Genomic DNA, 24,141 nt, shown 5'->3' with positions numbered 1-24,141 from the left:
AAACATCAGCCAGGAAGCATAGGAACTGAGAAGTGGTCTGTGGTCACCACCTGCAGAACCACTCCTTTATTGGGGGTGTCTTGCTAATTGCCTATAATTTCCACCTTTTGTCTATTCCATTTGCACAACAGCATGTGAAATGTATTGTCAATCAGTGTTGCTTCCTAAGTGGACAGTTTGATTTCACAAAAGTGTGATTGACTTGGAGTTACATTGTGTTGTTTAAGTGTTCCCTTTATTTTTTTGAGCAGTGTATAAAGGCAGGCATTGAGGCCTTGTTACAATCAAGTTCTTGTTGGTGCGAGTGACTCTTTCAACTTACAATGGCTAGCCCCATATCGTTTTATTTTTTTTCTTGTGCTTTATGCTATTTGTCCCATGACTCCTGCGTGCTTTGTTGACTATGAACTTACTTGTTTACCCGGCCATGGGACAGACAATGTTTGTTCCCACACTCGCGGCTCTGTCTCTATTAGTTACTCAGACTCTTGGTCTCCCATCCTATTCTAACCACCTCTCGCCGGCTTTGTATTCATGTTACCTGATGAAATTGCTGTACAATATGATCTTGTTACCATCTGATGCACATTCAAATGGCATAAAAATCAACACTGCAGAGCTCTCCCTGTCCTCTGCCATGCCTTGATTGTATTATTGCTGATGATATCTGGAAATGTGCACTTACACCCTGGCCCATCTACTGTTGCTAGCCCCAATTCTGACTTGTGCACTGATTTCTGCTCTCGTAAAAGTCTAGGTTTTCTGCACGTTAACACTAGAAGTTTATTACCTAAAATGTATCAATTGAAAGTGTGGGTTCACAGCTCCAATCCAGATATGTTGGTCATTACTGAGACGTGGTTAAGGAAGAGTGTGTTGAACACTGATGTTAACCTTTCTGGGCAAGATAGCGCTCCCGAAGGTGGTGGAGTGGCAATCTTTACCAAGGAACACCTTCAGTGCTCTGTTGTCTCTACCAAGTCTGTCCCCAAACAATTTGATATGCTGGTTTTAAGAATTAAGCTTTCAAATAGCTCTGTGTTAACTGTTGCTGGGTGTTATCGTCCACCATCAGTACTGGCCTGTACCCTACCTGCCCTAAGTGCTCTCCTAGCCCATTACACTAAGGCTGAATTTGTCTTGCTAGGTGACCTATACTGGGACATGCTTAAACCACCTGATTAAGTCCTAATGCAATGGGACTCCCTACATCTTTCTCGGATTATTATCAATCCCACAAGGTATGACTCCAAACACCCAGAAAAGGCTGATGTTATCCTCACAAATAATCCTGATAGATATCAGTCTGGTGTTTTCTGTAATGACCTTAGTGATCGTAATGGCTGCTCAGTTAAACAACCTTTCCTGATTTGTCATAGACACTTGCTAAAAAACTTTAATGAGCAAGCCTTCCTTCATGACCTGGCCTCTGTCAATTGGAATAGAATCAGCTTGATCCTCTGTCGAAGATGGTTGGACCTTCTTTTTTGATATTTTCAGTGTTATTGTTAACAAACGCCTCCGTAAAGAAAATAAGAATTATAAAAAGGTTCAGCCCATGGTTCGACCGTGATCTGGCAGAGTTACTCCACCTCCAGAATTCCATTTGGCGAAAGGCTCGGCACACGCATACTCAGGCGGACTGGCTCTCGTTCAGGCAAATGAGAAATAAGTGCACTCAGGCTATCCGGAAGGCTAAAGTTAGTTATTTTAAGGAGCAGTTCTCTCTCTGTGGGTCAAACCCTCCTCCTCACAGCTGCCCATGTCCCTTAATGTTGATGATGTGGTTAATACTGACAAGGAGCGCATTACTGAGCTCTTTAATCACCACTTCATTAAGTTAGGATACCTATTTGACTCAGCCATGCTTCCTTGCCCATCCAAGATTTCCTCATCTCCCAGCCCTTCTAATGCGACTAGCCTCGATGCTCCTCCCTCTTTTTCCCCAGCCCTGCTATAAAGTTTCTCCCTGCAGGCGGTCACTGCATCTGAGGTGCTAAAGGAGCTCCTTAAACTTGACCTCAAAAAACCATCTGTGCCAGATGGTTTAGACCCTTTAAGGTTGCAGCCCCTATCATCGCCATGCCTAGCTCTGACCTTTTAAACCTGTCTCTCCTCTCTGGGGATGTTCCCATTGATTGGAAGGCAGCCACAGTGCATCCTTTATTTATACGGGGAGATCAAGCTGATCCTAAATATTATAGGCCAATTTCTATTTTGCCCTGTTTATCAAAAATGTTGGAAAAACTTGTCAATAATCAACTGACTGGCTTTCTTGATGTCTATAGAATTCTCTCTGGTATGAAATCTGGTTTCCGCTCAGGTAATGGATGTGTCACTGCAACCTTAAATGTCCTAAATGATGTCAACATTGCCCTTGATTCTAGGCAATGTTGTGCTGCTATTTTTATTGACTTGGCCAAAGTGTTTGATACGGTAAACCATTCCATTCTTGTGGACCGGCTAAGTAGTATTGGTGTCTATGAGGGGTCTTTCACCTGGTTTGCTAACTACCTCTCTCAAAGAGTGCAGTGCATAAAGTCAGAACATCTGCTGTCTCAGCCACTGCCTGTCACCAAGGGAGTACACCAAGGCTCAGTCCTAGGCCCCACGCTCTTTTCAATTTACATCAACAACATAGCTCAGGCAGTAGGAAGCTCTCTCATCCATTTATATGCAGATGATACAGTCTTATACTCAGCTGGCCCCTCCCTGGATTTTGTTTTAAGCGCTCTACAACAAAGCTTTCTCTGCCCTTAACCTTGTTTTGAACACCTCCAAAACAAATGTAATGTGGTTCGGTAAGAAGAATGCCCCTCTCCCCACCTGTGTGATTACTACCACTGAGGGTTTAGAGCTTGAGGTAGTCACCTCATACAAGTACTTGGGAGTATGGCTAGACGGTACACTGTCCATCTCTCCAAACTGCAGGCTAAGGTTAAATCTATATGTAACGGTCGTTCTCCTCCTCTTCGCTTGAAGAGGAGGGGTAGGGATTGGACCAAAGCGCAGCGTGTTGTGAAGACATAATGCAGTTTATTAAAGTAAAGTCGAAACACGAAAACACTTAAACAAACTACAAAACAAATAAACGATGTAGACAGACCTGGACTTGATTGCATACAAATAAACGAAGAACGCACGAACAGGAACAGACTACATACACGAACGACAAAACGAAACAGTCCCGTGTGGTAAACATACAGACACAGGAGACAAACACCCACAAACACACACGTGAACCCCGGCTGCCTAAGTATGATTCTCAATCAGGGACAACGATTGACAGCTGCCTCTGATTGAGAATCATACCAGGCCGAACGCACAAAACCCCAACATAGAAAACAACACATAGACAACCCACCCAACTCACGCCCTGACCATACTAAATAAATACAAAACAAGAGAAAACAGGTCAGGAACGTGACACTATACTTGGTTTCCTCTATTGTAATCGCTCCTCTTTCACCCCAGCTGCCAAACAAACCCTGATTCAGATGGCTATCCTACCCATGCTAGATTACGGAGGCGTAATTTATAGATCAGCAGGTAAGAGTGACCTCGAGCGGCTAGATGTTCTTTACCATTCGGCCATCAGATTTGCCACCAATGATCCTTATAGGACACATCACTGCACTCTATACTCCTCTGTAAACTGGCCATCTCTATATACCCGTCGCAAGAGCCCCTGGTTGATGCTTATTTATAAAGACTTCTTAGGCCTCACTCCCCCCTATCTGAGATACCTACTGCAACCCTCATCCTCCACATACAACACCTGTTCTGCCAGTCACATTCTGTTAAAGGTCCCCAAAGCACACACATCCCTTGATCGCAAATCTTTTCAGTTCGCTGCAGCTAGCGACTCGAACGAGCTGCAAAAAACACTCAAACTGGACCGTTTTATCTCCATCTCAAATAAAACACGTGTTTAGCAGATGTTATTGCGGGTGTAGCGAAATACTTGTGTTTCTAGCTCTAACAGTGCAGTAATATCTAACAATACACACAATCTAAAGTAAAGGAATTAAGAATATATAAATATTTGGATGATTAATGTCAGAGCGGTATAGACTAAGATACAGCAGAATAGGATAGAATACAGTATATACATATGAGATGAGTAATGCAAAATATGTAAACATTATTAAAGTGACAAGTGTTCCATTATTAAAGTGGCCAGTGATTTCAAGTCTATGTATATAAAGGCAGCAGCTTCTAATGTGCTAGTGATGGCTATTTAACAGTCTGATGGCCTTAACATAGAAGCTGTTTTTCAGTCTCTAGGTCCCAGCTTTGATGCATCTGTACTGACCTCGCCTTCTGGATGATAGCGGGGTGAACAGGCAGTGGCTCGGGTAGTTGTTGTCATTGATGATCTTTCTGTGACATCGGGTGCTGTAGGTGTCCTGGAGTCCAGGTAGCTTGCCCCCGGTGATGCGTGGGGCAGACCGCACCACTGTATGGAGAGCCCTGCGGTTGCGAGCGGTGCAGTTGCTGTACCAGGCAGTGATACAGCCCGACAGGATGCTCTCAATTCAAATCAAACTTTATTTGTCACATGCGCCGAATACAACAAGTGTAGACCTAACCGTGACATGCTTACTTACAAGCCCTTATTAACCAACAATGCAGTTTAAGAAAGAGTTGAGAAAATATTTACCAAATAAACTTAAGTAAAAAATTATCAAAAGCAACACAATAAAATAACAATAACGAGGCAATATACAGGGGGTACTGGTACTGAGTCAATGTGCGGGAGTACAGGTTAGTCGATGTAGTTTGTACATGTAGATAGGGGTAAAATGACTATGCATAGATAATAAACAGTGAGTAGCAGCAGTGTAAAAACAAATGGGGGGGGGTCAATGTAAATAGTCCGGGTGGCCATTTGATTAATTGTTCAGCAGTATGGCTTGGGGGTAGAAGCTGTTAAGGAGCCTTTTGGTCCTAGACTTGGCGCTCTGGTACCACTTGCCGTGCGCTAGCAGAGAGAACAGTCTATAACTTGGGTGACTGGAGTCTTTGACAATTTTTTGTGCTTTCCTCTGACACCGCCTAGTATACGTCCTGGATGGCTGGAAGCTTGGCCCCAGTGATGTACTGGGCCGTACGCACTCCCATCTGTAGCGCCTTACGGTCAAATGCCGAGCAGTTACCATACCAGGCGGTGATGCAATGGGTCAGGATGTTCTCGATGGTGCAGCTGTAGAACTTTTTGAGGATCTGAGGACCCATGCCAAATCTTTTCAGTCTCCTGAGGGGGAAAAGGTGTTGTCGTGCCCTCTTCATGACTCTTGGTGTGTTTGGACCATGATAGTTTTTTGGTGATGTGGACACCAAGGAACTTGAAACTCTCGACCCGCTCCACTACAGCCCCGTCGACGTTAATGGGGGCCTGTTCAGCCCGCCTTTTCCTGTAGTCCACGATCAGCTCCTTTGTCTTGCTCACATTGAGGGAGAGGTTGTTGTCCTGGCACCACACTGCCAGGTCTCTGACCTCCTCCCTGTAGGCCGTCTCATCGTTGTCGTTGATCAAGCCTACCACTGTTGTGTCATCAGTAAACTTAATGATGGTGTTCGAGTCGTGTTTGGCCACGCAGTCGTGGGTGAACAGGGAGTACAGGAGGGGACAAAGCACACACCCCTGAGGGGCCCCAGTGTTGAGGATCAGCGTGGCAGACGTGTTGTTGTCAACCCTTACCACCTGGGGGTGCCAGTCAGAAAGTCCAGGACCCAGTTGCAGAGGGCGGGGCTCAGACCCAAGGCCTCAAGCTAAATGATGAGCTTGGAGGGTACTATGGTGTTGAATGCTGAGCTATAGTCAAGCTATATTGGGGCGGTAAGCAAATTGAAGTGGGTCTAGTGTGTCAGGTAACATAGAGGTGATATGATCCTGACTAGTCTCTTAAAGCACTTCATGATGACAGAAGTGAGTGCTACGGGGCGATAGTCATTTAGTTCAGTTACATTTTCTTTCTTGGTTACAGGAGAAATGATGGGGACAACAGACTGGATAGCGAGAGATTGAATATGTCCGTAAACACTCCAGCCAACTGGTCTTCGCATGCTCTGAGGCCGTCTGGGCTGGCAGCCTTGCGAGGGTTAACACGCTTAAATGTCTTACTCACGTCGGCCATGGAGATGGAGTGCCCACAGTCCTTGGTAGCGGGTCATGTCGGTGGCACTATGTTATCCTCAAAGCAGGCAAAGAAGGTGTTAAGCTGGTCCGGAAACAAGACGTCGGGGTCCGCGACGTGTCTGGTTTTCCCTTTGTAGTCTGTGATTGTCTGTAGACCCTGCCACATACAGTGGCGAGAAAAAGTATGTGAACCCTTTGAAATGACCTGGATTTCTGCATAAATTTGATCTGATCTTCATCTAAGTCATAACAATAGACAAACATAGTGTGCTTAAACTAATAACACACAAATTATTGTATTTTTCTTGTCTATATTGAATACATAATTTAAACATTCACAGTGTAGGTTGGAAAAAGTATGTGAACCCCTAGGCTAATGACTTCTCCAAAAGCTAATTGGAGTCAGGAGTCAGCTAACCTGGAGTCCAATCAATGAGACGAGATTGGAGATGTTGGTTAGAGCTGCCCTGCCCTATGAAAAACATTCACAAAATTTGAGTTTGCTATTCACAAGAAGCATTGCCTGATGTGAACCACGCCTCAAACAAACGAGATCTCAAAAGACCTAAGATTAAGAATTGTTGACTTGCATAAAGCTGGAAAGGGTTACAAAAGTATCTCTAAAAGCCTTTATGTTCATTAGTCCACGGTAAGACAAATTGCCTATAAATGGAGAAAGTTCAGCACTGTTGCTACTCTCCCTAGGAGTGGCCATCCTGCAAAGATGACCGCAAGAGCACAGCTCAGAATGCTCAATGAGGTTGAGAAGAATCCTAGAGTGTCAGCTGAAGACTTACAGAAATCTCTGGAACATGCTAACATCTCTGTTGACGAGTCTACGATACGTAAAACACTAAACAAGAAATGTTATTCATGGGAGGACACCACGGAAGAAGCCACTGCTGTCCAAAAAAATACATTGCTGCACGTCTGAAGATTGCAAAACTGCACCTGGATGTTCCACAGCGCTACTGGCAAAATATTCTGTGGACAGATGTAACAACAGTTGAGTTGTTTGGAAGGAACACACAACACTATGTGTGGAGAAAAAAGGGCCCAGCACACCAACATCAAAACTTCATCCCAACTGTAAAGTATGGTGGAGGGAGCATCATGGTTTGGGGCTGCTTTGCTACCTCAGGACCTGGACAGCTTGCTAGTGTAACCGATGTGAAATGGCTAGCTAGTTAGCGGTGGTGCGCGCTAATAGCATTTCAATCGGTCACTCGCTTTGAGACCTTGAAGTAGTGGTTCTCCTTGCTCTGCAAGGGCCGCGGCTTTTGTGGAGCGATGGGTAACGATGCTTCGTGGGTGACTGTTGTTGATGTGTGCAGAAGGTCCCTGGTTCGCGCCCGGGTCGAGGGGACGGACTAAAGTTATACTGTTACACTATCATCAATGGAAAAATGAATTTGCAAGTTTATCAAGACATTTTGCAGGAGAATGTTAGGCTATCTGTCCGCCAATTGAAGCTCAACAGAAGTTAGGTGATGCAAAAGGACAACGACCCAAAACACAAAAGTAAATCAACAACAGAATGGCTTCAACAGAAGAAAATACGCTTTCTGGAGTGGCCCAGTCAGAGTCCTGACCTCGACTTGATTGAGATGCTGTGGCATGACCTCGAGAGCCGTTCACACCAGGCATCCCAAGAATATTGCTGAACTGAAACAGTTTTGTAAAGAGGAATGGTCCAAAATTATTCCAGACCATTGTGCGGGTCTGATCCGCAACTACAGAAAATGTTTGGTTGAGATTATTGCTGCCAAAGGAGGGTCAACCAGTTATTAAATCCAAGGGTTCACATACTTTCCCCACCCTGCAGTGTGAATGTTATTAGTTTAAGCAGACTGTGTTTGTCTATTGTTGTGATTTAGATGAAGGTCAGATTATACTTTATGACCAATTTATGTAGAAATCCAGGTATTTCCAACGGGTTCACAAACTTTTTCTTACCACTGTGTGTCTCGTGTCTGAGCCGTTGAATTGCGACTCCACTTTGTCTCTATACTGACGTTTTGCCGGTTTGATTGCCTTACGGAGGGAATAACTACACTGTTTGTTTTCGGCCATATTCCCTGTCTCTTTGCCATGGTTAAATGCGATGGACTGGTTTTCCGTTTTGAATGCTCTTCATTCAAGACTCAATCATGGACATTCTTACTGACACTTGTGGCTGCTTTACGTGATGTATTGTTGTCTCTATCTTCTTGCCCTTTGTGCTGTTGTCTGTGCCCAATAATGTTTGTAACATGTTTTGTGCTGTTATCATGTTGTGCTGCTGCCATGCTGTGTTGCTATTGTGTTGTTGCCATGTGGTGTTGCTACCATGCTTGCTGTGTTGTAGGTCTCTCTTTATGTAGTGTTGTGGTGTCTCTCTTGTCATAATGTGTGTTTTGTCCTATATTTTTAATCCTAGCCCCCATTCCAGCAGGAGGCCTTTTGATAGGCCGTCATTGTAAATAAGATTTTTTTCTTAACTGACTTGTCTAGTTAAATAAAATAAAAAATACTGTTCGACTGAACGTTCAAATGGGCACAACGCGTGACCTAAGCGACTTTGTGCGTGGTATGATCGTTGGTGCCAGGCAGGCCAGATCCAGTTTTTCAGAAACGTCTGCACCTCCTGAGCTTTTCACGCATTCACGACAGTGTCTAGAGTTTACTGTAAATGGTGCGACAAACAAAAAAACATCCAGTCAGCGGCAGTCCTGTGGACGAAAATAGCTTGTTGATGAGAGTTGGAAGGAGAATGGCAAGAATTGCGCAAGCTAACAGGTGGGCCAAAACAGACAAATAACTGCACAGTACAACAGTGGTGTGCAGAACGCACAACTCATTGATCCTTGTCATGGATGGGCTATTGAAGCAGAAGACCACACCGGGTTTAATTTGTATCAGCTAAAAACAAAAAGAAGCGACTCCAGTGGGCACGCGATCCATTGACACATCCTGCCTGGTATCAATAGTACAGGCTGGTGGCGGTGGTGTACAGCCGTCCAATCTGCATCAACTGCGTGATGCTGTCGTGTCAGCATGGACCAACATCCCTGTGGAATGTTTTCGACTTGTAGAATCCATGCCCAGACGAATTCAGGCTGTTCTGGAGGCAAAGAGGGGGTCGACCCGGTACTAGATGGTTGTACCTAAAACTGGCCAGTGAGTGTACATTTGCACTCTCGTTCCACTCCCGCCATCACCACACATACATCATCTGTGCCATCACTGGGCTTCTGCTCCTGGGCATGTGGCAGCCTGGCAGCTGCTGTGTGTCTGTCCTTCTGCAGCCTGTGTTGTGGCCCTGGCATGTGGCAGTATAATGGATCCATTCATTACCATTCAAGTCCTAAGAAACACATCGCATTTGTCACTAACTTCTCATTCAGAAACACAGTTTCCCCAGATATTTTCATAATTCTGTATTGTGTATTATGGTTACATATTGGTTGAACTTGGATATTGATAGTGATTTAAGCAATAATGCCCGAGGAGGTGCGGTATATGGCAAATATACCACGACTAAGGGCTGTTCATGACGCAACGCGGAGTGCCTGGATACAGCCCTTAGCCGTGGTATATTGTCCATATACAGTGGGGAGAACAAGTATTTGATACACTGCCGATTTTGCAGGTTTTCCTACTTACAAAGCATGTAGAGGTCTGTAATTTTTATCATAGGTACACTTCAACTGTGAGAGACGGAATCTAAAACAAAAATCCAGAAAATCACATTGTATGATTTTTAAGTAATTCATTTGCATTTTATTGCATGACATAAGTATTTGATCACCTACCAACCAGTAAGAATTCCGGCTCTCACAGACCTGTTAGTTTTTCTTTAAGAAGCCCTCCTGTTCTCCACTCATTACCTGTATTAACTGCACCTGTTTGAACTCGTTACCTGTATAAAAGACACCTGTCCACACACTCAATCAAACAGACTCCAACCTCTCCACAATGGCCAAGACCAGAGAGCTGTGTAAGGACATCAGGGATAAAATTGTAGACCTGCACAAGGCTGGGATGGGCTACAGGACAATAGGCAAGCAGCTTGGTGAGAAGGCAACAACTGTTGGCGCAATTATTAGAAAATAGAAGAAAATAGAAGAAGTTCAAGATGATGGTCAATCACCCTCGGTCTGGGGCTCCATGCAAGATCTCACCTCGTGGGGCATCAATGATCATGAGGAAGGTGAGGGATCAGCCCAGAACTACACGGCAGGACCTGGTCAATGACCTGAAGAGAGCTGGGACCACAGTCTCAAAGAAAACCATTAGTAACACACTACGCCGTCATGGATTAAAATCCTGCAGCGCACACAAGGTCCCCCTGCTCAAGCAGGCGCATGTCCAGGCCCGTCTGAAGTTTGCCAATGACCATCTGGATGATCCAGAGGAGGAATGGGAGAAGGTCATGTGGTCTGATGATTCAAAAATAGAGCTTTTTGGTCTAAACTCCACTCGCCGTGTTTGGAGGAAGAAGAAGGATGAGTACAACCCCAAGAACACCATCCCAACCGTGAAGCATGGAGGTGGAAACATCATTCTTTGGGGATGCTTTTCTGCAAAGGGGACAGGACGACTGCACCGTATTGAGGGGAGGATGGATGGGGCCATGTATTGCGAGATCTTAGCCAACAACCTCCTTCCCTCAGTAAGAGCATTGATGATGGGTCGTGGCTGGGTCTTCCAGCATGACAACGACCCGAAACACACAGCCAGGGCAACTAAGGAGTGGCTCCGTAAGAAGTATCTCAAGGTCCTGGAGTGGCCTAGCCAGTCTCCAGACCTGAACCCAATAGAAAATCTTTGGAGGGAGCTGAAAGTCCGTATTGCCCAGCGACAGCCCCGAAACCTGAAGGATCTGGAGAAGGTCTGTATGGAGGAGTGGGCCAAAATCCCTGCTGCAGTGTGTGCAAACCTGGTCAAGAACTACAGGAAACGTATGATCTCTGTAATTGCAAACAAAGGATTCTGTACCAAATATTAAGTTCTGCTTTTCTGATGTATCAAATACTTATGTCATGCAATAAAATGCTAATTAATTACTTAAAAATCATACAATGTGATTTTCGGGATTTTTGTTTTAGATTCCGTCTCTCACAGTTGAAGTGTACCTATGATAAACATTACAGACCTCTACATGCTTTTTAAGTAGGAAAATCTGCAAAATCGGCAGTGTATCAAATACTTGTTCTCCCCACTGTATCACAAACCCCTGAGGTGCCTTATTGCTATTATAAACTGTTTATCAACGTAATTAGAACAGTAAAAATAAATGTTTTGTCATACCAGTGGTATAAGTATTGTAACGACCCTAGGTTTATAAGCTCGGAAATCGACTCCTGTGTGATATATGGCCAATATACCACGTTGCGTCGTGCTTAAGAACAGCCCTTAACAGTGGTGTATTGGCCATATACCATACCCCTTCTGGCATTATTGCTTAAATATACCACGACTGTCAGCCAATCAGCATTCAGGGCTCAAACAACCAACTTTTTAAACAACATTTTATAATACTGTAATGAAACAGCAGGGAGAGGTCCGGCGCGCTATCGACTGTGCCGCAAAAGCATGCTCGTGTGGCACAGTCGATAGCGCGCCGGAACAAATTACATTAATTTGGGGACAGGTCGAAAAGCATTAAACATGTATGGCAATTTAGCTAGTTAGCTTGCACTTGCTAGCTAATTTGTCCTATTTAGCTAGCTTGCTGTTGCTAGCTAATTTGTCCTGGTATATAAACATTGAGTTGTTATTTTACCTGAACTGCACAAGGTCCTCTACTCTGACAAATTAATCCACACATAAAACGGTCAACCAAATCGTTTCTAGTCATCTCTCCTCCTTCCAGGCTTTTTCATCGTTGAAAGACGAACTGTTTTGCCGGTAGTAAGTTTAGATGCGATCACCATATAAGTTCAACGATGAAAAAGCCTGGAAGGAGGAGAGATGACTGGAAATGATTTGGTTGACCGTTTTATGTGTGGATTAATTTGTCGGAGTAGAGGACCGTGTGCAGTTCAGGTAAAATAACAACTCAATGTTTATATCCCAGGAAAAAATAATCTAGCAGCAGCAAGCTAGCTAAATAGGACAAATTAGCTAGCAGGTGCAAGCTAAATTGCCATACATGTTTAATGCTTTTCGACCTGTTCCCAAATTAATGTCATTGGTTCAGAGTTTGTTTTGATATTTTAACCTGTGTGTCGTGATCGCGTTTGGTGTAGGCCGCACAGGTGTCAAACTCATTCCACGGGGGGCCGAGTGTCTGCGGGTTTTCGCTCCTCCCTTGTACTTGATTGATGAATTAACATCACTAATTAGTTAGGAACTCCCCACACCTGGTTGTCTAGGGCTTTATTGAAAGGAAAAACCAAAAACCTGCAGACACTAGGCCCTCCGTGGAATGAGTTTGACACCCCTGGTGTAGGGGGACAAAATACATTTATGCACGATGGCGCACGCGCGCAGCCGGTCTGGGTTCCGTGTAACAGTAACGTTAATAGGCTACCCTTTCTCATGCGCTCACTGCTGTATTTCTCCCATTTCTCCGCTAGGAAGCTGTGTTGTTCTTTGTTTCTGGGACAACACGATGCAGGCTCTGTGCCTCCGACTGACAGACATTTTTTCTCTCCATTGCTCTGGTTTACTACTATTATCAGCCAACATAAGGACAGTTTTGTGGACAGTTCTCTGTTGCAATAATTCGGACTATCAAAACACAGGCACTAAAGGGAGTCACCGACAATCTGTTTTTGTCAATAAAAAAAACATTCACAGGAGAAATCACCGTCGTAGTTCCCCTTCGGAAACCATTTGTCTGCTTTTCAATTAGTAAGTAACATTAGCTACATTTGTTGTTTTCCAGCTAGCTAGCAAGTTATGCTATCAGGAATAACCACATTAGCTAACGCCAGCTAGATGCCAATTTGTTTTAGTTACTAAGTGATTTAAAACAGACAACGAACGAACGTTTTAAGTGTTCACAGTTTACGAAGATTATGAATATCTAAAGGACACTGCGTAAGGTGAATCTTGATGGATTTTTTCATGGTGGAATTGGGAGTCAGCGAGGCCCTAAGAACAGAAGCGTCCCAGGATTGCACCATGGCACCTTTGTCACAGATAGAACAAGGGTTAGTTATAAACATATTTTGTTGTGTCCCGAGTAGTTAACGTTACCGTTAGTTATCTAGCTAGTGAACAGAGATGTACTTGCTTGTCTTAACTAAATGCTATCGTATTCGCATCATACTTTTTATGTGCACTACAGTATTGCAGCCAGCTAATTTATTGCAATGCCGACATCTACAGTTTCCATTCCCTTCACACAATCCACTTCATTAAGCTAACTAACGTTAGTTTGCATTCACTGATTTAGCTGACTAACGTTAGCTGTCCTCATGAGCAGTAAATGTTAGAGAATGTTTTAATATCATAAACTCAAATCCTAAACAAACATCATATAAAGGTAACTGCCAAAATAAAGGAAACACTTGGGTAAATGAGTGATACAAGGTATTATGAAAGTATTTGCTTAAACACAGGTGTGGTTCCTGAGTTAATTAAGCATTTAACATCCCATCATGTTTATGGTCAAGTATAACAATGCCCAGTTGCCCATTTTTGGGGGGCTACCCTGGCTAGAAGAAGAGATCTCTGTGACTTTGAAAGAGGGGTCTCAAAGGAGCATAGGGGGTTTAAAGTGTGTGTCAGTCAGTCACCCGATCTCAACCCAATTGAACACTTATTTAGATTATGGAGCTGTGTCTGAGAGCGTTTTCCACCACTATCAACAAAATACCAAATTATGTAATTTCTCGTGGAAGAAGGGTGTTGCAGCCCTCCAATAGAATTCCAGACACTTGTAGAATCAATGCCAAGCTGCATTGAAGTTGTTCTGGTGGCTCGTGGTGGCCCAACACCCAATCAAGACACTTTACACCATTTGATTTATGTTGGTGTTTCCTTTATTTTGGCAGTTATCTGCAGTTGACAGGAATTTGTTCATAAAGCCATCTAGCAGCACGTGCCTGATTTTAGTCAGCAACACAAACCAAGAAAGCTGCTAGAGCAATGTTGTGATGTTTAATAACGCCACACTGTAAAGATGTATTTACCATCAATAAGATGCAGAGACTTACATTATCTCACATAGTATATTATGAAAGTTCACATGTGCCAACAAAGCTTTCACAATAAAATGGCAAGTAAGGCTAGTTTATCGATTATTATGGAATTATAGTGCCTTTTTATCATGAATGTGCTCAAAATATGTTCTGGCTGTCATTCCTACACTGTGCCAGCTAAACAGTGCAACATTATTGATGGTGTTCATAAGATGTACAAGCATGTCTTTGTCAAGAATGATGACATTTTCATGTAACACAGACTGCTCTGATATGTCCAAAATATCTTGGCTGCTTTAATGCCACTCTGTCTTAAGTCTGAACTGAGAATCCATAAATATTCCTCTTTTCGTGCTCTTGGATTTCTAGGTTTCAAAATATTCCGGGTCAGGAGTTTGTTCACACTTTGGGCACCTCGTCTTTGGTTGACTGTTTTCCATAGAACAGTTTCAGACGACAGCCCGTGAATTGGCCGGTGAGGCTGAACAGAACTCACAACCATGTTTCCAGATGAGTGGCAGATGCGCTTATCGTTCAATAGAAATGTTTTGGACCACTGCCTATGGCTTGAGAGATCAGAGATGGTATTCTGAAGGTTTGCACTTCAGTTGGCCTCGCTCTCTCCATCCTACTCTCATGATGTCCCAGAGCGTGCCAAAGTGAACTGATTGTTGTGGTTAAAATGCTCCCCCATCTTTTGAAAATGTGCACATTTATCAATACTGTGAAGCCAATCATGTGGATGGATCAACAATTTCAAATTAGTATATGTTCGGTAATGGGCCTACTTTACGTAAAGTGTTACCTGTGTAGCAGCGTTATGTTAGCTGCCAATTGCAGGCTTTTGCCCTCCCCCCAAAAATAATAATAATAATATGAAAAGCCGATTAAACTGTTGCTGGCCAAAATGACCGGCAGAAAAAACATCAATTGAAAAATAATGCTGTTTATTCATGGGTGGAAATACCAGTCGATGTACAGTGCATTTGGAAAGTATTCAGACCCCTTGACTTTTTCCACATTTTGTTACTTTACAGCCTTATTCTAAAATTGATTGAATTGTTTTTTGTTCCGCACCATCAATCTACACACAAAGCAAACATTTTTTCTCTCCAAATGTATAATTAAAAAATGGAAATATTACATTTACATAAGTATTCAGACCTTTTAGTGAGTACTTTGTTGAAGCACCGTTGGCAGCGATTACTGCCTTGAGTCTTCTTGGGTATGACGCTACAGGCTTGGCACACCTGTATTTGGGGAGTGTCTTCCATTCTTCTCTGCAGATCCTCTCAAGCTCTGTCAGGTTGACTGGGGAGCGAAGCACAGATGTTTTCAGGTCTCTCCAGAAATGTTCGATTGGGTTCAAGTCCGGGCTCTGACTGGGCTACTCAAGGACTTTCAGAGACTTGTCCCGAAGGCGCTCCTTGGTTATATTTATCCTACCATTTCTACTGTTCTGCGTGCCAGTTATGATTTTCATATGCACACTTTCATGGAAAAGTTTTATTTCAATAATAACGTTTTCGTTTCTCAAAATTGTCAAGTGGTTAATCAAAAAATCTGAATTAAAATGATATATTCTAAAAGTTAAGTCAACTAATGCGAGATCACCAGCCTCTGTTTTATGGACACAAGATCCGTTGGCGGCTTAAGAAATGAGCGCATGAAACACTTAGCTAATAGGCCAATGCTGCAGAAGGCTTATCATTTCCATTGCTCTTTCACACCAAGGATCAGTTATTATCGAGGGGGAGATTGTTGGAAAGATTTTTCAAATATCTTACTGTGAGGAACTATAGTTTTAATATACACTGCTCAAAAAAATAAAGGGAACACTTAAACAACACAATGTAACTCCAAGTCAATCACACTTCTGTGAAATCAAACTGTCCACTTAGGAAGCAACACTGATTGACAATAAATTTCACATGCTGTTGTGCAAATAGACAACAGGTGGAAATTATAGGCAATTAGCAAGACACCCCCAATAAAGAAGTGGTTCTGCAGGTGGTGACCACAGACCACTTCTCAGTTCCTATGCTTCCTGGCTGATGTTTTTGTCACTTTTGATTGCTGGCGGTGCTTTCACTCTAGTGGTAGCATGAGACGGAGCCTACAACCCACACAAGTGGCTCAGGTAGTGCAGCTCATCCAGGATGGCACATCAATGCGAGCTGTGGCAAGAAGGTTTGCTGTGTCTGTCAGCGTAGTGTCCAGAGCATGGAGGCGCTACCAGGAGACAGGCCAGTACATCAGGAGACGTGGAGGAGGCCGTAGGAGGGCAACAACCCAGCAGCAGGACCGCTACCTCCGCCTTTGTGCAAGGAGGAGCAGGAGGAGCACTGCCAGAGCCCTGCAAAATGACCTCCAGCAGGCCACAAATGTGCATGTGTCTGCTCAAACGGTCAGAAACAGACTCCATGAGGGTGGTATGAGGGCCCGACATCCACAGGTGGGGGTTGTGATTACAGCCCAACACCGTGCAGGAAGTTTGGCATTTGCCAGAGAACACCAAGATTGGCAAATTCGCCTCTGGCGCCCTGTGCTCTTCACAGATGAAAGCAGGTTCACACTGAGCACATGTGACAGACGTGACAGAGTTTGGAGATGCCGTGGAGAACGTTCTGCTGCCTGCAACATCCTCCAGCATGACCGGTTTGGCGGTGGGTCAGTCATGGTGTGGGGTGGCATTTCTTTGGGGGGCCGCACAGCCCTCCATGTGCTCGCCAGAGGTAGCCTGACTGCCATTAGGTACCGAGATGAGATCCTCAGACCCCTTGTGAGACCATATGCTGGTGCGGTTGGCCCTGGGTTCCTCCTAATGCAAGACAATGCTCGACCTCATGTGGCTGGAGTGTGTCAGCAGTTCCTGCAAGAGGAAGGCATTGATGCTATGGACTGGCCCGCCCGTTCCCCAGACCTGAATCCAATTGAGCACATCTGGGACATCATGTCTCGCTCCATCCACCAACGCCACATTGCACCACAGACTGTCCAGGAGCTGGCGGATGCTTTAGTCCAGGTCTGGGAGGAGATCCCTCAGGAGACCATCCGCCACCTCATCAGGAGCATGCTCAGGCGTTGTAGGGACGTCATACAGGCACGTGGAGGCCACACACACTACTGAGCCTCATTTTGACTTGTTTTAAAGACATTACATCAAAGTTGGATCAGCCTGTAGTGTGGTTTTCCACTTTAATTTTGAGTGTGACTCCAAATCCAGACCTCCATGGGTTGATAAATTTGATTTCCATTGATAATTTTTCTGTGATTTTGTTGTCAGCACATTCAACTATGTAAAGAAAAAAGTATTTAATAAGAATATTTCATTCATTCAGATCTAGGATGTGTTATTTTAGTGTTCCCTTTATTTTTTTGAGCAGTGTATTATCATTCACAATGGATGATAAAACACTTTCCTACCATAACTGTGGAAAGTAGTGGTGCTAAATTGCTCCCTCAACATGATCAGGACAGAGAAACCAGACAGACACATGCTCACATGGAGCGCTCCAAACAAAAGACAATTCAAAAATTTACAAATCTCATAAATTATGGTTATGAAATAAACCAAAACTTGTTTCTCACAAGTGTAGTGCGCAACATTTTCTCTCCGAGAATGAGAACAGTAAATGACATGCATTAACAGAAATGTATGTAACCAAATAACGATGACATATATATATAATTGGGAATAGATTTTTTAAATTTAAATTAAATAAATAAAAAATAGCGAACAATTCACTATTGAGACAGTTGAGCCATTCTGGAAAGACACTCATCTTCGCCACACACCACTCCCCATCTCAACTTTATTTATTTTTTGTGTACTTTTTACCCCGTTTTCGTGATATTGTTGCGAAAGGCGAAGGTCGAGTGCCTTAGACCTCTGCACCACTCGGGAGGCCATTGTCTCAAACATTTTTTTATCATACTCAAGACACATTATCTTCACACATTTTAAATGGTTTTCACTGACATCTGTAACTCAATAATCAGCTAGGCCTATTGCCACGAAGCCAAAGGCATAATCCTAGTCATATTAGCAACCCATCCTAATTGTTGCAATTTTAGATTCCCCCTCTTTCTAAATTTCTAACAGAGATGTTCATCTCTGTCACGTATGGAACCGATATCCGTTGCTCTGTTTAGATTGGTGCTTTCCCGCGAATTGCATTTTGGCAAATGTTTGAAAGTGACGTTTTATTGGCTGCTTCATTACATCAGTTGCATGTTCTGTTAAGATGCATTACCAAAATCTAAAAGTGATTTCTGTCATTCTGAGTAGAGTGGGTGGATTCCCTAATTGGTTATGCCCCCAATGCATTTGGGTCTGGTAAATTTCTCAAATGGCCCGTAAATAAAAAATATTCCCGGTCACGTTGTCTGGCGCCACATTTTACTAACAGTTACCCTGCTGCGTAGTAGCACTGTTATTACATTGCTATATAGTACTTTAGTAATTACACTGTTATTACATTGCTATATTGTGCTTTAGTAATTACACTTTTATTACATTGCTATATAGTGCTTTAGTAATTACACTTTTATTACATTGCTATATAGTGCTTTAGTAATTACACTTTTATTACATTGCTATATAGTGCTTTAGTAATTACACTTTTATTACATTGCTATATAGTACTTGAGTAATTACACTGTTATTACATTGCTATATAGTACTTTAGTAATTACACTGTTATTACATTGCTATATAATGTGCTTTAGTAATTACACTTATTATATTGCTATATAGTACTTTAGTAATTACCCTGTTATTACATTGCTATATAGTGCTTTAGTAATTACACTGTTATTGCATACTAATGAAGTTGAGTGGTTTGTGTCAGTTATTTAAATGTTTATTTCTATCTCCATTGAAACCCCCATAACCTCTGGATCTCTGTCTCCCACAAGGCCAATGGTCTGTCCATCCATGGGATGATCAGAGATAAAGACTGATGGAGGAGGAGGCATGTTCAAAAAACCTGACCCCATCTTCTCATTTACGTCTGCTTGTTCCAGACAGCTGCTGCCACTCCCTTCCCCCCTCACAGTGTCCCCAGTTTGCATATGGCTCCTGAGTCCTGACCCTCTGTTTGGCCCTCCCAGGGGATGCTGGGAAAGGCAGGCAGACGGGCCAGAGTGAGGCCCATCTGAATAACCCCCCTTCTCCCCTGTTGTCCCCCTCTTATGTCACCCCACGGTAATCGTTAGTGGTCATGTGATGCCACATGGGAACGTTCTCCTCTATCCCAGAGTTCTGTGTGGATAAGGGGATGAAAGGGTTGGGCGGGGACCCATTGACTAGTATGGTCGGTCTATGGGCTGTTTTCACTACCTGCTGTAGCCCTACATTGATTTAATCTCTCTGTTTTATCATGAAATCTTTCAGTGAGTCTTAGTAACCATGGTATTAGCATCCAACTTTTTGACTGGAAAGTTTTGTTCTACCACTTTCTTCTGTGTTTAAAACAACTTAATATAAAGGTGCTTTCTGCTTTGACAGTAAAAAATAAACAAGCCATTTATTTGCCATTTCATTAAAGGGTATCTCAAGCGCACTCTTCCCTGGGTTGTGTTGGGTGAAATTAGATCCATGAATCATCTCAGTGAGTTGTTCAACTCCCTCCCTGGGGTAGTAGGAGGTAAAAACTGACAGATGGCCCAGAAAGGGCCTGCTATTACCATTATTGTCATTAGTTTTATAACGTGTGTTCTGACAGATGTAGCAGGCACACACGTTTAAGGCTTCCAGGGAGACAGGAAGAGGAGGACGACAAATGGGAGAGGGAGGGTTGGTTGAAATTGCCAATAACACTTTTACTGACACCGATGTGCCCTCCACTCACTCACTCACTCAGTCAAGCGCTCTCTAACATTCTATCTCTCGCTCTGCTCCCTCATTCACTCACTCTCTTCCTCCTCTGTTCCCAGAACCAGGTCATTGAACAGGAGGATTATGGGTTGTCACTGTCACAGTAGTCACTAGGTTTTGGTTCAGTGCTCCGTTGTCTCTGCTTTGTCTGTCCCACTCCCATCATGCTTATGGGTCACAAATGATTACTGTAATTGGTTCAGGGAGGCAGGCAGCGCTTTTTCTTCTTTTCCTACGTTTTTATTTTTACCTCTGACCTGGAAGTTGAAAGAATTCACCAATCCTACGCTGCTGTTCAAAAAATGTTATTGGTCGTGTACATGTATTTTGCAGATGCTATCGCAGGTGCAGTGAAATGCTTATGTTTCTAGCTCCAACAGTGCAGTATACACTGATTATATAAAACCTTAGGAACACCTTCCTAATATTGAGATGCATCCCCTTTTGCCCTCAGAACAGCTTCAATTGGTCAGGGCATGGACTCTACAAGGTGTTAAAAAGCGTTCCATAGGGATGCTGGCCCATGTTGACTCCATTGCTTCCAACAGTTGTGTGAAGTTGGCTGGATGTCCTTTGGGTGGTGGACCATTCTTGATACACGGGACACTGTTGAGCATGAAAAACCCGGCAGCATTGCAGTTCTTGACACACTCAAATTATTGTGCCTGGCGCCTATTACCATACCCCGTTCAAAGGCACTTACGTCTTTTGTTTTTCCCATCCACCCTCTGAATGGCACACATACACAATCCATTTCTCAAGGCTTAAAATTCCTTCTTTAAATTAACATCTCTCCTCCCCTTCATCTACACCAGGTATTCCCAAACTGGGGTACAATGCCGTCGGGGGTAAGCCAAATAAAAATGTGATTCACATAGAAAAAAATATTTATATATATTTTTTTAATAAATACATTTCTTCACATTTTCAAACAGTACATTTATATTTTGCAACAGGGCTATACATTTGTTTGTTTTTTCTCGCCTGAGTAGCCTTGTTTCACTGCCAAAAGTAAAATTAAACCATCTAATATTCAGCGAAATAACAACACAATGTCAAATACTGGTAGCCTAGTCAAATAATTAACATCCAATCACATTAACCGTTACTCTCTCGCAGGAAACCTTCACTCTTGCGCAGACATTTAGAAACGAAACATGACAATTTGAAAAATAAGCCACAGGAGTTTTCTAAGCGAGAATAAAGACGACTTTAGAGTAGTAAGACATGTATAAAAGCAATAGATACCATTAATAAGAAGGGGCTAGAAGCATCTTATATGGTGAGCTACTGAGTGGCTAGGACAGGCAAGCCCCATACTATTGTGTAGGACTTCATTCTTCCTGCTGCCGTGGATATGACTGGGACAATGCTGGGGGAAAAGGCCCAAAAAACTATACAGACAATGCCTTCATCAAACAACACTGTTTCATGATGCATCAGTGACATGGCAGGAGATGTTTTGAAACAATTACTGCTTCGCATACAAGCCAGTGAATTATATGCGTTACAGCTGGATGAGTCAACAGATGTGGCAGGCCTGGCACAGCTCCTGGTATATGTCCGTTATGTTTATGGGGGGTGAATTAAGGAAGACATCCTCTTCTGCAAACCACTGGAAACCAGGACAACATGACAGGATATTTTTAAAGTACTGGACAGCTTTGTGACATCAAATGGACTTTGCCATGACAGGGAGACATAATGGAGTGGTAACACGCGTGCAAGCAGTTGCTCCCGATGGCACTTGGATACACTGCAGCATCCACAGAGAGGCTCTTGCTGCCAAGGAAATGGTTAACTTTGTTAATATACTCTTGTGTATTTTCTGTACAATGCAATAATATGGGTAGCGACCATGTAACACTTTTACAACATACAGAAGTGCGCTGGTCATCAAGGGGCAAAGTATTGACATGTTTTTTTAAATTGAGAGACAAGCTTAGTTTTCATTACTGACCATCATTTTCACTTGTCTGACCGCTTGCATGTTGAGTTTCTCACACGACTAGCCTATCTGGGTGATGTTTTTTCTTGCCTGAATGATCTGAATCTAGGATTACAGGGACTCTCCGCAATATAGTCAATGTGCGGGACAGAATTGAGGCTATGATTAAGAAGTTGGAGCTCTTTTCTGTCTGCATTAACAACACACAGATAGTACAACATACAGGTCTTTCCATCATCGTATGATTTTTTTTGTGTGCAAATGAACTCAAACTTATGGACAATGTCAAATGTGATATAGCGAAGCACCTGAGTGAGCTGGGTGCGCAATAACGCAAGTACTTCCCCAAAACGGACGACACAAACAACTGGATTCGTTATCCTTTTCATGCCCTGCCTCCAGTCCACTTACCAATATCTGAACAAGAGAGCCTCATCAAAATTGCAACAAGCGATTCTGTGAAAATTGAATTGAATCAGAAGCCACTGCCAGATTTCTGGATAGGGCCTACGCTCAGAGTTTCTTGCCTTGGAAAATTGCGCTGTTAAGACACTGATGCCCTTTGCAACCACGTACCTATGTGAGAGTGGATTCTCGGCCCTCACTAGCATGAAAACTAAATACAGGCACAGACTGTGTGTGGAAAACTATTTAAAACTGAGACTCTCTCCAATACAACCCAACATTGCAGAGTTATGTGCATCCTTTCAAGCACAGCCTTCTCATAATTTTTTATGAACTAATAAGGTTTTATATGTAAGATGGCTAAGTAAAGAGCTAAATTATTGTATTATATTATTATTTGTGCCCTTGTCCTATAAGAGCTCTTTGTCACTTCCCGCGAGCTGGGTTGTGACAAAAACTCACACTCATTCTTATGTTTAATAAATGTATCATATAGTGTGTGTGGCAGGCTTACAATGATGGCAAAAACATTTGAGAGTGCGCTGACCCTGGTGCTAGAGGGGGTACGCAGCTGGAGGTTGAATGTTTGAAGGGGTACGGACTATAAAAAGTTTAGGAACCACTGATCTACACTGATTGAAGTGGATTTAGCAAGTGACTTCAATAATGGATTCACCTGGATTCACAGGGTCAGTCTGTCATGGAAAGAACAGGTGTTACTAATGTTTTGTACACTCAGTGTCAAATCAAATTTTATTTGTCACATGCGCCGAATACCACAGGTGTAGACTTTACCGTGAAATGCTAACTTACAAGCCCTTAACCAACAATGCAGTTTAAGAAATAGAGTAAAATAATATTTACTAAATAAATAAAAGTTAAAAAATATATATAAAAAGAATCAAAGTAACACAAGATAATTACATAACAATAACAAGAAAATATACAGATGGTACCGGTACCGAGTCAATGTGCGGAGATACAGGTTAATCTAGGTAATTTATAAAGTGACTATGCGTAGATAATAAACAGCGAGTAGCAGCAGTGTAAAAACAATGGGGGAGTGGTGTTAATTTAAATAGTCCGGGTGGCCGTTTGATTAATTGTTCAGCAGTCTTATAGCTTGGGGGTAGAAGCTGTTAAGGAGCCTTTTGGTCTATATGGGTCCTGGATGTCAGAGAGCTTGGCCCCAGTGATGTACAGGGTCGTACGCACTACTCTCTGTAGTGCCTTACGGTCAAATGCAGAGCAGTTGCCATACCAGGCAGTGATGCTACTGGTCAGGATACTCTCGATGGTGCAGCTGTAGAACTTTTTGAGGATCTGGGGACCCATGTCAAATCTTTTCAGTCTCCTGGAAAAGGTGTTGTCGTGCCCTCTTCACAACTGTCTTGGTGTGTTTGGATCATGATAGTTTGTTGGTGATGTGGACACCACGGAACTTGAAACTCTCGACCCGCTCCACTTCAGCCCCGTCAATGTTAATGGGGGCCTGTTCGGCCCTCCTTTTCCTGTAGTCCACAATCAGCTCCTTTGTCTTGCTCACATGGAGGGAGAGGTTGTTGTCCTGGCACCACACTGCCAGGTCTCTGACCTCCTCCTTATAGGCTGTCTCATCGTTTTCGTTGAT

General features: G+C 43.2%; 1 protein-coding gene across 3 annotated transcripts in view; it reads left to right on the top strand.

Annotated features, from left to right (window-relative positions):
• Positions 1-8,852: 8,852 nt before the first annotated feature.
• Positions 8,853-24,141, top strand: part of LOC139548176 (CUE domain-containing protein 1-like) — a 61,682-nt gene continuing 46,393 nt past the window's right edge. Inside the window, exon 1 of one of the 3 annotated variants that reach the window (XM_071357646.1) lies at positions 8,853-9,301. The gene's annotated coding sequence lies outside the window, so the exon portion shown is untranslated. Of the gene's footprint in view, positions 9,302-12,679; positions 13,285-24,141 lie in introns of those variants that run through there. The other 2 variants (XM_071357643.1, XM_071357644.1) reach the window with 2 other exon arrangements.

This window comes from Salvelinus alpinus, chromosome 21, assembly GCF_045679555.1.
Source record: "Salvelinus alpinus chromosome 21, SLU_Salpinus.1, whole genome shotgun sequence".
Classification (NCBI taxonomy): Eukaryota; Metazoa; Chordata; class Actinopteri; order Salmoniformes; family Salmonidae; genus Salvelinus; species Salvelinus alpinus.
This window is presented reverse-complemented; position numbering and strand designations above follow the sequence as displayed.